We start from the raw sequence: 16,168 nt of genomic DNA, 5'->3' as shown, positions 1-16,168 counted from the left end.
GTCAGCAGGACTGGAACAGAAGACCCAGAGCAGGAGCCCGGGAGCCCGGAGCAGGAGACCAGGAACCCGGAGCAGGAGACCAGGAGCCCGGTGCAGGAGACCAGGAGCCCGGTGCAGGAGACCAGGAGCCCGGCGCTGTTGACCGGGAGCCCGAAGCTGGTGACCGGGAGCCCGGCGCAGGAGCCCGGGAGCAGTAGACCAGGAGCCCGGAGCAGGAGACCAGGAGCCCGGAGCAGGAGACCAGTACTGGAGCTGGAGATCAGAAGCAAAAGAATTAACAGGGACACTGGGGTGAGGCGGATTGGGGTGGGAAGGGGGGTAAAAAGACAGGGGAGTGGGAAGAGGGGTAAGAAAACAGGGGAGTGGGAAGAGGGGGATTGGGGTGGATGAGGGGAGATCAGAGATGGACTTACCAAAGGGTCAGCAGGACTGGAACAGAAGACCCAGAGCAGGAGACCAGGAGCCCGGTGCAGGAGACCAGGAGCCCGGTGCAGGAGACCAGGAGCCCGGTGCAGGAGACCGGTACTGGAGCTGGAGATCAGAAGCAAAAGAATTAACAGGGACACTGGGGTGAGGCGGATTGGGGTGGGAAGGGGGGTAAAAAGACAGGGGAGTGGGAAGAGGGGTAAGAAAACAGGGGAGTGGGAAGAGGGGGATTGGGGTGGATGAGGGGAGATCAGAGATGGACTTACCAAAGGGTCAGCAGGACTGGAACAGAAGACCCAGAGCAGGAGACCAGGAGCCCGGTGCAGGAGACCAGGAGCCCGGTGCAGGAGACCAGGAGCCCGGTGCAGGAGACCGGTACTGGAGCTGGAGATCAGAAGCAAAAGAATTAACAGGGACACTGGGGTGAGGCGGATTGGGATGGGAAGGGGGGTAAAAAGACAGGGGAGTGGGAAGAGGGGTAAAAAGACAGGAGAGTGGGAAGAGGGGGATTGGGGTGGATGAGGGGAGATCAGAGATGGACTTACCAAAGGGTCAGCAGGACTGGAACAGAAGACCCAGAGCAGGAGACCAGGAGCCCGGTGCAGGAGACCAGGAGCCCGGTGCAGGAGACCAGGAGCCCGGTGCAGGAGACCGGTACTGGAGCTGGAGATCAGAAGCAAAAGAATTAACAGGGACACTGGGGTGGGAAGGGGGGTTAAAAGACAGGGGAGTGGGAAGAGGGGTAAGAAAACAGGGGAGTGGGAAGAGGGGGATTGGGGTGGATGAGGGTACTCTGATTGGAGCAATCGATGTCATCATCGATCGCTCCAATCACAGCAGTCTGGGGGATTGAATCACATTACAGGGGGTCATGGGGCGGTGACAGGCAGGTCACAAGCCGGTCACCGCCCCATGACCGCCCTGTCACCGCGCGGTCGCGCTACGATAGGTGCGATCGATGTGATCGGCGATCGCACCGATCATAGCAGTCCGGGGCCAGGGCTGGGGTGTCCTAGCAACAGTCTAGGATCGGTGCTCATAGGAGCACCGATCCTAGGCTGCAGATCACTGTTTCCGGCAATCACATTGCCGGAAACAGTGAGAAATGCTGTGATTGGCTGTTCAGATTTGAACAGCCAATCACAGCGATCGCTGGTGGGGGGGGGCGGCGACAGCCCCCGGGATGATGACGCCATCTACCAGGAGGTAAGATGGCACCGTAACTTTAATGCTGTCACCGCGACTTAAGTCGCGGTGCCGCATTAAAGATATGACGTACTAATACGGGTCTGGCTCTTAAGTCCCAGGGCACAGACGCGTATTAGTACGTCAGATGTTATTAAGGGGTTAAAGTGGCCACTTGCAAGTTGTTCTCCTGTTTGAATCTCCTCTGAAGAGTGGCATAATGGGCTCCTCAAAACAACTGTCAAATGATCTGAAAACAAAGATTATTCAACATAGTTGTTCAGGGTAAGGATACAAAAAGCTGTCTCAGAGATTTAACCTGTCAGTTTCCACTGTGAGGAACATAGGAAGGAAATGGAAGAACACAGGGACAGTTCTTGTTAAGGCCAGAAGTGGCAGGCCAAGAAAAACATCAGAAAGGCAGAGAAGAAGAATGGTGAGATCAGTCAAGGACAATCCTCAGACCACCTCCAGAGAGCTGCAGCATCAACTTGCTGGAGAGGGTGTCACTGTGCATCGGTCAACTATACAACACACTTTGCACAAGGAGAAGCTGTATGGGAGAGTGATGCGAAAGAAGCCGTTTCTGCAAGCACGCCACAAACAGAGTCGGCTGAGGTATGCAAAAGCACATTTGGAGAAGCCAATTTCTTTTTGGAAGAAGGTCCTGTGGACTGATGAACCCAAGATTGAGTTGTTTGGTCATACAAAAAGGCGTTATGCATGGCGGCAAAAAACACAGCATTCCAAGAAAAACACTTGCTACCCACATTAAAGTTTGGTGGAGGCTCCATCATGCTTTGGGGCTGAGTGGCCAATGCCGGCACCGGGAATCTTGTTAAAGTTGAGGGACGCATGGATTCCACTCAGTATCAGCAGATTCTTGACAATAATGTTCAAGAATCAGTGATAAAGTTGAAGTTACGCAGGGGATGGATCTTTCAGCAAGACAATGATCCAAAACACCGCTTCAAATCTACTCAGGCATTCATGCAGAGGAACAATTACAATGTTCGGGAATGGCCATCCCAGTCCCCAGACCTGAATATCATTGAACATCTGTGGGATCATTTGAAGAGGGCTGTCCATGCTCGGCGACCATCAAACTTAACTGAACTGGAATTGTTTTGTAAAGAGGAATGGTCAAAAATACCTTCATCCAGGATCCAGGAACTCATTAAAAGCTACAGGAAGCGACTAGAGGCTGTTATTTTTGCAAAAGGAGGATCTACTAAATATTAATATCACTTTTCTGGTGAGGTGCCCATGCTTATGCACCTGTCAAATTTTGTTTGAATGCAGATTGCACATTTTCTGTTAGTACAATAAACCTCATTTCAAGGCAGAAACATTACTGTGTCCAACAGTTATAACATATATCAAACTGAAATAGCTGTTGCAAAAACACCAATTTTTCGAAAACATTAAGCTTAAGATTAATAGGGGTGCCCAAACTTTTTCATATAACTATGTACGAGCTCAAAAAAAAAAAACAATATGAGAACTCAACATAACAACGGCCCGAAACGGGCAACAGGGTGGGAGCTGTGTCCCCCAATTAGAGGCTAAGAGAAAGAGATTTTAGGGTGAGCACACAAAAATCTCCTTTACTCTGTCGCCTCATTAGGGGACACAGGACCATGGGACGTCCCAAAGCATTCCCTGGGTGGAAAGCAATGGACAAATATTGTGTAGACAGGCCCCTATAATTGGGGCACCGCCGCCTGCAGGATACACCTACCCAGGCTCGCATCTGCCGAGGATTGGGTATGAACCCTGTAGTGTTTGGTAAACGTGTGTAGGCTAGTCCAGGTGGCTGCCTTACACAATTGTTGTGCCGAAGCCTGGTGCCGAATGGCCCAGGAGGTCCAACCGCACGTGTAGAGTGTGCCGTAATACCTGCTGGAAGAGGAGAATTTGAGGCGGAAGGCCTCTTGTATGGTGGATTTGATCCACCTGGCAAGGGTAGCGTTGGAAGCTGGCAGACCCTTGCGACTGTCTTCCAGAAGAAGGAAAAAAGAATAAGATTTCAGTAAGGGCGCAGTCCTAAACACATAGATACGCAATGCCCTGACAAGGTCAAGCGTATGCAGAGCATTCTCCACTCTATCAACCGGGACCGGACAGTGGGATGGCAGTGAAATTTCCTCATTGAGGTGGAGGTTGGACACAACCTTCGGAAGGAAGGATGGGACCGTATGGAGAACTACCTTGTCCTGGTAAAAAGCCAGGAAGGGCCATCTGCAGGTGAGTGCTGTTAGTTCAGACACCCTGCGTAGCGAGGTGATTGCCACCGGGAAAACCACTTTCTGGGATAGAAGCAGAGTGGGACTTCCCTAAGGGGTTCAAAGGGTTTTTCATGCAATGCTGTCAGCACCAGGTTGAGGTCCCATGCTTCTAGTGGTCGTCTGTAGGGGGGAACCAATCGTGAAACCCCCTGAAGAAATGTCCTTACTTGTGGCTTGTTAGCAATGCACCTTTGAAAAAGCACTGAGAGAGCTGATACCTGGCTCTTAAGGGAGGCCAGGGACAGTCTGGCCTCCAGACCCGATTGTAGAAACCCAAGTACCCTGGGGAGGGAATAAGGGAATGGGGTCTGGCCACGAGATTCACACCAGGTAAAGAAGGCTTTCCAGGTACGGTAATAAATCTTAGCAGAGGTTGGCTTCCGTGCCCTGATCATGGTTCCAATGACGTCCGGCGAGAACCCTGACTGGGTTAGAACCCAGGTCTCAATGGCCACGCCGTCAATTTGAGGGCCCCTAAGTTCTGGTGGTAGAACGGGCCTTATGACAGAAGATCCGGGCGGTCGGGGAGATGCCAGGGGACGTCTGCTGTGAGCTGTACGATGTCGGCATACCATGTACGTCTGGGCCAGTCCGGTGCGATTAGGATGGTTGGAACTCCCTCTTGCTTGATCTTCCTCACGACTCTGGATATCAGGGGGAGAGGTGGAAAAATGTACAGGAGCTGGAACTGGGTCCAGTCCTGAACCAGGGCATCCGCTCCTAGCGCCCACGGGTCGTGTGTTCTGGCCATGAAGTTGGAGACCTTGGCATTGAAGTGGGATGCCATTAGGTCCACGTCCGGAGTCCCCCAGCGATGGCAGATCTGTCGAAAAACTTCGGGATGGAGAGACCACTCTCCCGAGTCCATTCCTTGCCGGCTGAGGAAGTCTGCTTCCCAGTTGTTCACCCCCGGAATGTGGACCGCAGAGAGAATCGAACCTGTGTCTTCCGCCCAGTGGAGAATGTGTGTCACTTCTCGCATCGACTGGGCACTGCGGGTCCCCCTTTGGTGATTCACATATGCCACAGCCGTGGCATTGTCCGACTGTACTCTAATGTGAGAGGCTGCCAGTAAGAAATGGAAGGCTCTCAACGCCAGAAGGATGGCACGAATTTCCAAGATGTTGATGGGCATGGTCGCTTCCGCTGGGGACCACTTGCCCTGTGCTCTGTGGTGTAGGTGCACCGCACCCCAACCCGTCAGGCTCGCGTCGGTGGTCAGAACCTTCCATTGACCCGTGAGAAAGGATTTCCCCTTTGTTAGTGAGGTTGGCTTGAGCCACCAGTGCAGGGACCTCCTGGTTGACGACGTCAGCTGGAACTCCCTGTCGAGAGAAAAAGGGTTCCTGTCCCATGACTTGAGAATGGCTAGTTGGAGAGGCTGGGGAAATGGGACCGCTTCTATTGCCGCCACCATCCTGCCAAGGACTCTCATGGCAAACCGGAGAGATCGAGGGGGTTTGCTGAGGAGAGTGCGAACTTCTAGATGGAGAGGCAGTGCCTTGTCCTTGGGAAGGAGCACTAGACCCCTGAAGGTGTTGAGTAGCATTCCCAGGAAGGTCAGAGACTGACTCGGGGTTGGTGATGACTTTTGTAGGTTGACTAACCAGCCCAGGCGACTCAGAGTGTCGATTGTGATTGAGACGCTGAGCTCGCAGTCCTTGAAGGTGGGAGCCTTGATAAGGAGATCGTCCAGGTATGGAACGACTACTATGCCTCTGGAGTGCAGGACGTCCATGGTGGCTGCCATGACTTTGGTAAACACTCTGGGAGCCGTGGCGAGTCCGAACGGGAGAGCCACGAACTGGTAGTGGTCCTGGTCGATTGCGAACCTGAGAAATCTCTGATGGGGAGGTGCAATTGGTATATGCAGGTATGCGTCTTGTATGTCTAAGGAGGCGAGAACTTCTCCCTTTTCCATGGACGCAATGATTGACCGAAGGGACTCCATGCGTTAGTGACGTACCCGTACATATTTGTTGAGCTGTTTTAGGTCCAGTATGGGCCGTATGCCTCCTCCTTTCTTGGGGACTACGAATAAATTGGAGTAGAACCCTCGGCCGCGGGGACCGGTAATATGACTCATGCTTGAAGAAGCGAGAAGACCGCTTGGCGGAAGGCACGAGCCTTGGCTGGCGGTTTTGGGGGAACAGAAAGAAAGAGTCTGTTTGGTGGGTTGGAAGTGAACTATATTTTGCATCCCGAAGACACTAGTTCCCTGACCCACCTGTCTTCTGTAATAGGCAGCCAGACTTGATGAAAAAGCAAAAGTCGGTCACCTATAGGTGGGGTGTCTTCCGGAGTCCATGAGTCATGATGAGGAGGAAGTCTGAGATTTTCCTCCTTTGGACTTTGACTAGCCTGCTTTTGACTGCCAGGTCTTGTCCGACTTTTGAGTCGACCGTGAGTTGTCCCTGTGTGGGGAGTGGTTGCTATTTTGTGCTGGCCTCGAGACGGACCAGCACGAAGAGTTCCGAAAGGATCGGAATCGAGTTTGGTTACTCTTCTTGTAAGTGCGTTTGGGTTGCAGTTGGGGGAGAGAGGTACTCTTACCCCCGGTGGCGTTGGATATCATCGTGTCCAACTATTCACCAAAAAGTCGACCACTGAGGTACGGGAGGTGCGTGAGGGACCTCTTAGAGGCTGCATCTGCTTTCCATTCCCGCAGCCAGAGGATACACCGAATATTGATGGCGTTTGATGCTATCCCCGCTGCACCCCTTGCAGAATCCAGAGCTGCATGAAGTGTGCAATCTGCTACAACTGCTATTTGAACCGCTTGGTCCAACAGCTCAGGAGCAGATACTTGGAGGCCAGCTTGTAAAGGAGTGACTGTGCTGCTAGCCTAGAGACTGGGGGATCCACTTCGGGTGGATCTGTTCATTCCTTGGTGGCCTCCTGTGAGAAGGGGTACCGCGCCTCCAGATATTTGCGATTAGTAAACTTCTACTCAGGCTGTGAGAACTGCTTTTTAAGGATCGACTTAAACTCTGGGTGGTCAAAGAAGACCTTAAGTGGCTTCAGAACTCCTTCAAAAGGAAATCTTGTGTTGTGGTGCCTCCGGGGGCGGATCAGAAATGTCCAGCACCCGATGGATGGACGAGGTTACGTCCTCAACTAGCGCTGTATTGCTAGGGGGAATTGGGATCAGGGACCCTTCAGTTTCCTTGTCTGAGTCGGAATTACAGATGCCTTCCGAATCCTGTGTATCGCTAAGGCATCTCCTGCTGGGTGAACCGGGGTGGAGGTCTGGTCGGGGATCGCTGTGGAAAACTGCATTGTCTGTCCCTGGTAGGGGACGGTCTAGATGACCTGGAACTACGGTGTCTCTCTCTAGAAGGGGATGACCGTGTGCTATAGGATGACGCAGATGAACGTGACCTGTGGGTCCGCTTGCGTCATGACCTAGACGTGGATGTGCCCGGGTCGTCATGTCCCTGAGTCGAGCCTTCCCTTTGCTGGGTAGCGTTCATAGCCGAGGCATGACTCTGCAGAGCCTGAAGCAATGTGGAGGTTAGGTTATCTATAGACTGCGTCATAGATTGCGACATCTGAGTGACCCATTCCGGCATGGAATTAGACACCGAAGCATTGACAGGGGCTTCTTGGGGCTCTGGCACAGTAGTCTGGATGCAGTCCTGGCAGCACGGGTACGTGCTGCCACTGGGGAGAGTATTGCTGCAGGCTGTACAGAGTGCATAATAGCAGTCCTGCCTGGTTCTCTTGGACCTTGAGCCAGGCATAGTGCACTGGGGTGGCTATGCAGAGGGCCCTACAGGGTTGGCTATGCAGAGGAGCCTATAAGGAATAATGGATTCACAGCCGAGGAAGAACTCAAGCTGTGATCTTATCCCACCAGTGTGTCCGTAGTTCCAGCGCCGAAGATCCACAGTCCTGTGCCCCCCGGAGACTGGCTGGTCTTCCCTTATCCTGCAGCAGATAATGGCCGCCGGAGTAAAGTTAAGAAAGAAGTGGGGTTGAGAGCTGAAAAGGGCGGCAGAACTGTGTGAAATCGCGCCCTTTCAGTCTCGATCTGCCCCCTCTATGACACTGTAGAGTGTCAAATTTGTCATCCGGGGGGGCGGGCCGGGGAGAGGAGGTGGTGGCTTCGGCTAGGCCGAAGCCGCGGCCTAAATTAGATGCCTGATGCCCAAAGGGACTCCAGACTGGCGCGGAAGTCCAGGAGGGGGACGGATCTGAACCGGACCCCCCCGGATTTAAAGGCAGGATAGCGGTGGGGTATGAGCGGAAGGGGGGGCCCTGTGAAGAGTCCCCCTGAGGCACCATAGAGCTGGTGCTGCCGCAGAAACAGGGCGCAGGGAGGCCTGTGCCTCTGTTGTGTCATGTATGCCTGCACACCCCCTGGCCCCAATAGGAGCCCGCAGCAGGACTGGGGTCCCTGGATTGAGCCGTAGTGTGCTGGCTGCTGGGAGCTGCTGCCTGTACAGGCCCTACCTGAGGCGTTTCAACCTAATACCCCCAGGGTGGGGATTAGGGAGGTGCTGCTGTCACCGTCAGGGGGCTATATCCTCGCCTCGACCTCAACCCAGAAACCAAAAGGAATTGGGGAAGGAGGGGGGTCTCGACTTCGAACCAGCACCCGAGAGGCTGGGGAAGGAGCGACATGGGGAATAGCCATCTCGACTTCAACCGTGCACCTCGTAATAAGAGGCCGAGGAAGGAGCCATGCCGGGAGTCTCGCAGTAGACCCACTTTTCTTCATCTGTAATCCCGTCGGAGAAAACGGAGTAAAAGTTTTAGGTGTGCCTCCTATGCGACACTAAGCAAAAACTGGAGAAGGCTGATGCCGTCCAGGGGTGTATACTGCAGAGGAGGAGCCACGGTTAATCTTTTTCAGATTATGCATAGTGTTCCCTTAGTGGACAGCAGCATAACACCCAAGGTCCTGTGTCCCCCAAAGAGGCGACAGAGTAAAAGGCATGCGGATTTACATGCGCTTTTTTAAGTGTTTTTGTACATCAATGAATGCTTTTTGGAGCTAAATAAAGGTGGTGGGACATTGCTTAAGCTCTTGGATTACCATAAGAACTTGGGTGTTTATACTGGTTCATTTAAATGATTAAAGAATGGGTCTGTTGTATTTCAGATAAAGTGTTTACACTGTGTCTATGCTTTTTTAAATTAAAGTTTGGTCATGAAAAGGTCTAATTGACACCTTGACATCACTAAACAAAAGAGCTGGGTGTCAGCTAGTCCCATTCAATCAATCTTCATTAGCATTTCTATTCATGTAATTTATGCGACTTGTGTGAGATGCTAATTTTAGCCTGGGAAGGTGCCATTAGGCAAACATGGTCCCTGGCCATTAAATAACATCTCACAGCTGGTTTGTTAGCCGCTACATCCCCCGATCAGCACTCAGCAGCGCTTTGGACACAACGTATTTATGTTGCATCCAAAACGTGATGTTCTAACGCCGCACTTTTGTTGTCGGTACATGTGAATCCACCACATATAATGACACTTCAGGTCGGTCAAAATCTGCAGCAGAGACTAGCGTGTGAGTTTGGGTTCGTGGCCACGATCAGGAGCCGCTGCAGGTTTGATGCGGCGTGTTTATACAGCGTCAAACCCGCAGTGTCCAGATGTTACAGCATAGTGGATGGGATCTCTAGAAATCCCACGTCCACTATGCGTGCATCAGAGGCTGCGAATCACCCGTGGACACTGACATGCGGTGCGTCTTTCAGGACCGCAGCATGTCAAGTTCTCTTGCGGAGTCGCTAGTCTCCGCAACAGAAAATTGACCACCAGAATGTATTGAATGCGGTAAATCAGCATGGTTCAGTGAACACATGTGGATTTACCTGTGTTCAATAGAATGCAGCATTTTGGACGCAGGAAAACTTTGCTTCCAAAGCGCTGCTACGTCTGAATTATGGGCACAGAGCCTAAGAAAAAAAAAATGGTGTGGGCTCCCGCATCATTTTTATAACCAGCAGAGGGAAAGCCGACCGCTGGGGGCTGATATTAATAATACAGAAAAAAGCCACACAATAGCTACAAAAAGGTGGGCGGATAGCCAGCCAAATGGCGAGCATCCGTCCAAAAGCACGCTGAAAACATCATATCAAAAAAAGGAGGAAAGCTCAGCATATCATTGCAAAAAAGTATCTTTATTTAAACATATATAGAAAAATAGGTATTTAGACCAGACAAATTGTAGGTAAAAGATGACTGAGTAGGAACATACTAATACTCAAATATATGCACTAATAAGACAATGGTTTTAGCCCTTTGATATAGATAGGATTGCACACTAGCCCAAGGCAAAACATGAATCATAAATAGTGGAAGCAATGAATGTGCTATATATAATAAAAGCATTCCACTTGTCACTTGTGTCGGGTAAAGGAGTATTCTTAATGTAACAGAGAAAAGCATTGCCATATGTCAAGGGGGCACACCAACATCTACCTAATACCAGGGCAAAATATATAATGAGAAGTATGTTACTTGTAGAAAGCTCTCACAGTCAGAGAGGGGAGGAGGGGGAGAGAAGAGAGTGTGGTGGTAGCATGGAGCCTGACGCGCGTTTCGCGGTAAAACCGCTTTCTCAAGGGCGGGTGATAGATGTATGGCGCCCCCAAGGCATATATATATATGTCCATATCCCTTTGATACTAGCGAAAATACATGCAGCTGTGATGCGGGGCGCGCACCCGGAAGTAGCCAGCTAAACCGGGGGCGTGTCCCGCAAATCACATGACATGAAGTAAAGCTGTAACGGCGCATGCGCGCGGGCGAGAGGGGCGCACCGCGCACGACCCGGCCGTCAAGCCGCTACTGCGCAAGCGCGAACCAAAAAGGTTCGCGCAGGCGCAGAGAGGCATGGAGACAGCCAGGCAAGCGCGCGACGCAATCTCCCCCATCATACACGCACGCGCACATCACGTCAGTGAATGGCACTGCCAATTGTAGATATAAGAAAGGAGAAGAACGGGGACAACGACTAGGAGCAGCCACGAGAGAGTATAACAGTATAACAATACAGGGATGAAACAGTAATAATACAAATGCCACTACAGAGTAATAGAGATTAGCCATATTCAGCAGCATCATCCCGGCATAGGTGTGTATTCTAATTTGTAATGCTCTCATCAGGACATATATCCCATAATGGATGTGATCACAGAATTCGCCAAATCAAATTGGGTTAGGGAAGCAGCCAAATCTATACACTCCTGAAACCAAAAAGAAAACACAAATAGAAAGGCCACAGATAAAAACCAGAATGAAAAATAAAATGAAAAAATAAAATATAAATAATGAACAACCACCCAATATATGCATGTGTAAGGAGATTATATAGCTCCAAATAAGAAATGCATAGATTGTGGCTATAAGAATGGAGAGAAGCTCAGAGATTCGTTCAAGCCATAAGGTGTCACAGTGTTTAATCGTACAATCCATTGTGACTCTTTCTGAGCCAATAGCTTTTTGGCATTACCACCCCGTATCCCCATGTGTATTGCATCAATACCACGCACCATGAAAGAGCGGGGATTACAGTTATGTTTCAATTTAAAGTGCCGTGGTATTGTTTTTAGCTGAGCTAGATCGCTCGCCGAGGTAGCTGCTGCAATGTCACAAATATGCTCACGTGTGCGAACCCGTAGTTCCCTTGTGGTTAAACCAACATAGATCATGGGGCAGCTACACGTGGCATAGTAATGATGTTGGATGTACCGCAGGAAATATGGTGTCTGATATCGAATGTTCTGTGGCCATCAGCTGAACAAAAGCTGGTGTACCGCAAAACATTTGGACAGGCCACACAGTGTCCACATTTATAATTGCCTTTAATAGGGCCCCCAGAGCCAAAGGGTCGCGTTACCGGTGCAACGTAGTGACTCTTGGTCAATATGTCGCCAAGATTCCGACATCTCATTGGTGTCATTGATGGAAGAGACCCCGGGTGTCCCCTCAGGGAGGGCTCCACCATCAAGATACTCCAATGTTTTTGAAGGATGGCTCTCATGCTGTCCCATTCGTGGTTATAGGTGGAGATGAAACGTATGGTTTCTTCCCTATCCGAAGATCGTATTTTCGGATGCAGGAGGACAGTACGAGGAGTCTTACATGCTCTATCATACCCCCTCCTAATACATCTCCGACTATAACCACGTTGCAGGAAGCGCTGTTTAAGGTCCTGTGCCTGACGCTGAAAGCTCTGTTCAGTAGAGCAGATGCGCCTCATCCTCAGGAACTGTCCGACCGGGACAGCTCCAATTGTGGCTGGACTGTGGGCAGATCCCGCATGAATCAAAGCATTGACCGAGGTGGGCTTTCTGAACACGTCCGTCTGCAGGCCCCCATGGATGTCGACACACAGGGATATGTCCAGAAAGTCCACCCTCTTAGTGTCATGTATATAGGTCAGCTTGATGTTATATTGATTCATGTTAAGACAGTCCATGAACTCTCCGAGCTGCTGTATAGAGCCCCGCCACAAAAATAAAATGTCATCAATATATCTCAGCCAGCACAGCACATGGTGGGCAGCAGGGATGGTATCCCCATCAAAGATTTCCCTTTACCACAGCCCTAGGAAGAGGTTGGCATATGAGGGGGCACAGGCCGCCCCCATGGCTGTGCCACGCTTCTGGAGATAAAATTGATCTTTGAAAACAAAAAAGTTATGAGTCAGGGCAAATTCCATCAGCTCAAGGATGAGTTCACACAAGGGACTATCCAGGTCGGAGGCTCCGAGAAAGAGACGCACCACGTTCAAACCATCAGTGTGGTTAATGCTGGTATACAGGCTTTCAACGTCGGCAGTGACCAAGAGAGTCCCCTCATCCACCGTGATACCGTCGACCCTAGTAAGGGCGTCCGTTGTGTCTTTGATGTATGATGGTAAATTGGTCACTAAGGGTTTTAAATAGTGATCAATAAATCTACATATGGGTTCACATAGTCCCCCAATACCAGACACAATCGGACACTCTGGAGGGTCGACGGGATCTTTGTGGATTTTGGGTAGAAGGTAAAAGGTGGGGATCCTGGGGAAGGCCACTGTCAAGCCCTCATAAACCTTTTTGGAGATTATTGAGCACTCCAGAGCCTGGGTTAGGATGTCCTGCAGCCTAGCAGTGAAGTGGGTCAAAAGACAAGAGGGCAACCTAACATAGGTATTGGGGTCTCTCAATTGGCGGAAAGCCTCCCGCTCATACTTGTTGATAGGCCAAATAACAATGTTGCCCCCCTTATCTACACCCTTGATAACCACGTCACTGAGTTCCTGAAGCTGTTGTAAAGCTCGGCGATGGTTATATGTGAGATTATCAACTTTCCGTTTTGTTGGTAATCTAAGGAAATCTTCAGTGACAAGTTTGGTGAAAATCTCTACTGCAGGGCATAGAGATAAGGGGGGAACCTTGTAGATTTCGGCATAATAGATTGAGGGAACCCACCTCGTGAAGGATTGCAGTGTTCCTCTGCCAGTTCTTCCAAACATCTCAATGCTTCTCTCTCAGTCACTGCTGCATCCATAACCTCCGGGCTCTTGTGATGCAACTTCTTCAATACCAATTTGCGAGAAAATAGGTGTAGATCTTTTATCCCTGTGAAGAAGTTGAAAGCATTAGTTGGAGAAAATGTAAGACCTCTCCCCAGGACCTCCACCTGTGGGGGCTGATATTAGTAGCCGCAGAAGGCTCCATTAGCCAACAATGTTCCCTGGCTATTAATATCAAACCACAGCTGTTTGTTTAGCCTTAACTGACTAGATTACAGGAGCAGCCCAGAAAAAAATTGACATGGGGTCCCCCTATAAAACCTAACCAGCAAAGGCTAAACTAGACAGCTGTGGGCTGATATTAATAGCCAGGGAAGGGGTCATGAATACTAGCCCCCTTTGCGGCTATTAATATCACCCCTCAGCAGTCCCAGAAATGGCGCATAAGATCCCCAATACTAACCGTGTAGTAAAGTGAACGGCGCTTTTTCAATAAAAACACGGCCAGAATAAAGTATTTTAATGTATACTGACAGGGGTGTAAAATCACCCCTAGTCAGAATACAGTGCTTCAGGGGGTCACTGTGGTTCATCAGCTGAAGATCAGCTGATGAGCCCCTGTGAGTTTACCACCATGGGAACATTCTTGCAAATGTTCTCAGGTTGAACATCAGCTGATCGGACATGAGACTGATCAGCTGATTACCGGCGTCAGCAATCAGCTAATGGTCACGTGGTCATCAGCTGATTGTTGCCAGCACTGATCAGCTGATGATCACGCGACCATCAGCTGACCGCTGACTTCACTGATCACCTGATGGTCGCGTAACCATCAGGTGATCGCTGACGGCACTGATCACCTGATGGTCACGTGACCATCAGGTGAACGCTGACTTCACCGCAGGTCCTGGCAGCACACTGCGGGGCGCAGGTCTGCGCCCTGCAGTGTACCGCTAGCCACTGAGGACAGAGCATATATTATATATATATATATATATATATATATATACACACACACACACATACAGTATACATATACAGTACAGACCAAAAGTTTGGACACACCTTCTCATTTAAAGATTTTTCTGTATTTTCATGACTATGAAAATTGTACATTCACACTGAAGGCATCAAAACTATGAATTAACACATGTGGAATTATATACTTAACAAAAAAGTGTGAAACAACTGAAAATATGTCTTATATTCTAGGTTCTTCAAAGTAGCCACCTTTTGCTTTAATGACTGCTTTGCACACTCTTGGCATTCTCTTGATAAGCTTCAAGAGGTAGTCACTGGAAATAGTCTTCCAACAATCTTGAAGGAGTTCCCAGAGATGCTTAGCACTTGTTGGCCCTTTTGCCTTCACTCTGTGGTCCAGCTCACCCCAAACCATCTCGATTGGGTTCAGTTCTGGTGACTGTGGAGGCCAGGTCATCTGGCGTAGCACCCCATCACTCTCCTTCTTGGTCAAATAGCCCTTACACAGCCTGGAGGTGTGTTTGGGGTCATTGTGTTGTTGAAAAATAAATGATGGTCCAACTGTGACGCGAGTCACTACAGAAATAACAGTCTCAGAAGAGGAGAGAAAAGACTAATATTACTGAAAGAAATATAATATTAGAGCTACTTACTAGATAAAAATAGGGAGGTCAAACAATCCAAAGTCAAGTCCAGGAAGATGGCGCAGTACAAAGGGAGCAGACAAAAGAGTAGTCAGATAACAAGCAAATGGTCAAAATCCAGGTAAGGGAAAATAGTCAGGCGGGGTCAGGCACAGAGCACAGAGAGATCAGTCCTACACAGGTAATACCAAATGTACAATTGACACTGGGTGAAGGAGCTAGCATGCTTAAGTAGAAGACTAATCAAGGGAAGTGAACACAGATGATTGCAGAAACAACCCAGCAAACCCAAAACAGACTGACAGCCTCCACACAATAGTAACCTAGCAGACAAGGAAAGTGTGGAGACCGTGATACCAACTAAACGCAAACCGGATGGAATACCATGCCGTTGCAAAATGCTGTGGTAGCCATGCTGGTTCAGTATGCCTTCAATTTTGAATAAATCCCCAACAGTGTCACCAGCAAAGCTCCCCCACACCATCACACCTCCTCCTCCATGCTTCACGGTGGGAACCAGGCATGTAGAGTCCATCCGTTCACCTTTTCTGCGTTGCACAAAGACACGATGGTTTGAACCAAAGATCTCAAATTTGGACTCCTCAGACCAAAGCACAGATTTCCACTAGTCTAATGTCCATTCCTTGTGTTCTTTAGCCCAAACAAGTCTCTTCTGCTTGTTGCCTGTCCTTAGCAGTGGTTTCCTAGCAGCTATTTTACCATGAAGGCCTGCTGCACAAAGTCTCCTCTTAACAGTTGTTGAAGAGATGTGTCTGCTGCTAGAACTCTGTGTGGCATTGACCTGGTCTCTAATCTGAGCTGCAGTTAACCTGTGATTTCTGAGGCTGGTGACTCGGATAAACTTATCCTCAGAAGCAGTAGTGACTCTTGGTCTTCCTTTCCTGGGGGGTCCTCATGTGAGCCAGTTTCTTTGTAGCGCTTGATGGTTTTTGCAACTGCACTTGGGGACACTTTCAAAGTTTGCCCAATTTTTCAGACTGACTGACCTTCGTTTCTTAAAGTAATGATGGTCACTCGTTTTTCTTTGCTTAGAATTTGTACTATGGCAAGAAAAAAGCAGCTAACAGTCTATTCAGTAGGATTATCAGCTGTGTAGCCACCTGACTTCTGCACAACACAACTGATGGTCCCAACCCCATTTA

General features: G+C 49.7%; 1 long non-coding RNA gene across 1 annotated transcript in view; it reads right to left on the bottom strand.

The window, feature by feature from the left end:
- The window catches only part of LOC141201382 (uncharacterized), a 1,200,242-nt gene that overhangs the window by 1,076,373 nt on the left and 107,701 nt on the right, over positions 1 to 16,168 (bottom strand). The gene's annotated exons all lie outside the window — the stretch shown is intronic.

Source organism: Phyllobates terribilis, unplaced genomic scaffold, assembly GCF_046119375.1.
Source record: "Phyllobates terribilis strain yellow unplaced genomic scaffold, ASM4611937v1 Scaffold_110__1_contigs__length_5578470, whole genome shotgun sequence".
Classification (NCBI taxonomy): domain Eukaryota; kingdom Metazoa; phylum Chordata; class Amphibia; order Anura; family Dendrobatidae; genus Phyllobates; species Phyllobates terribilis.
Note: the sequence above shows the minus strand (reverse complement) of the source record. Positions and strands in the feature narration are given on the sequence as shown.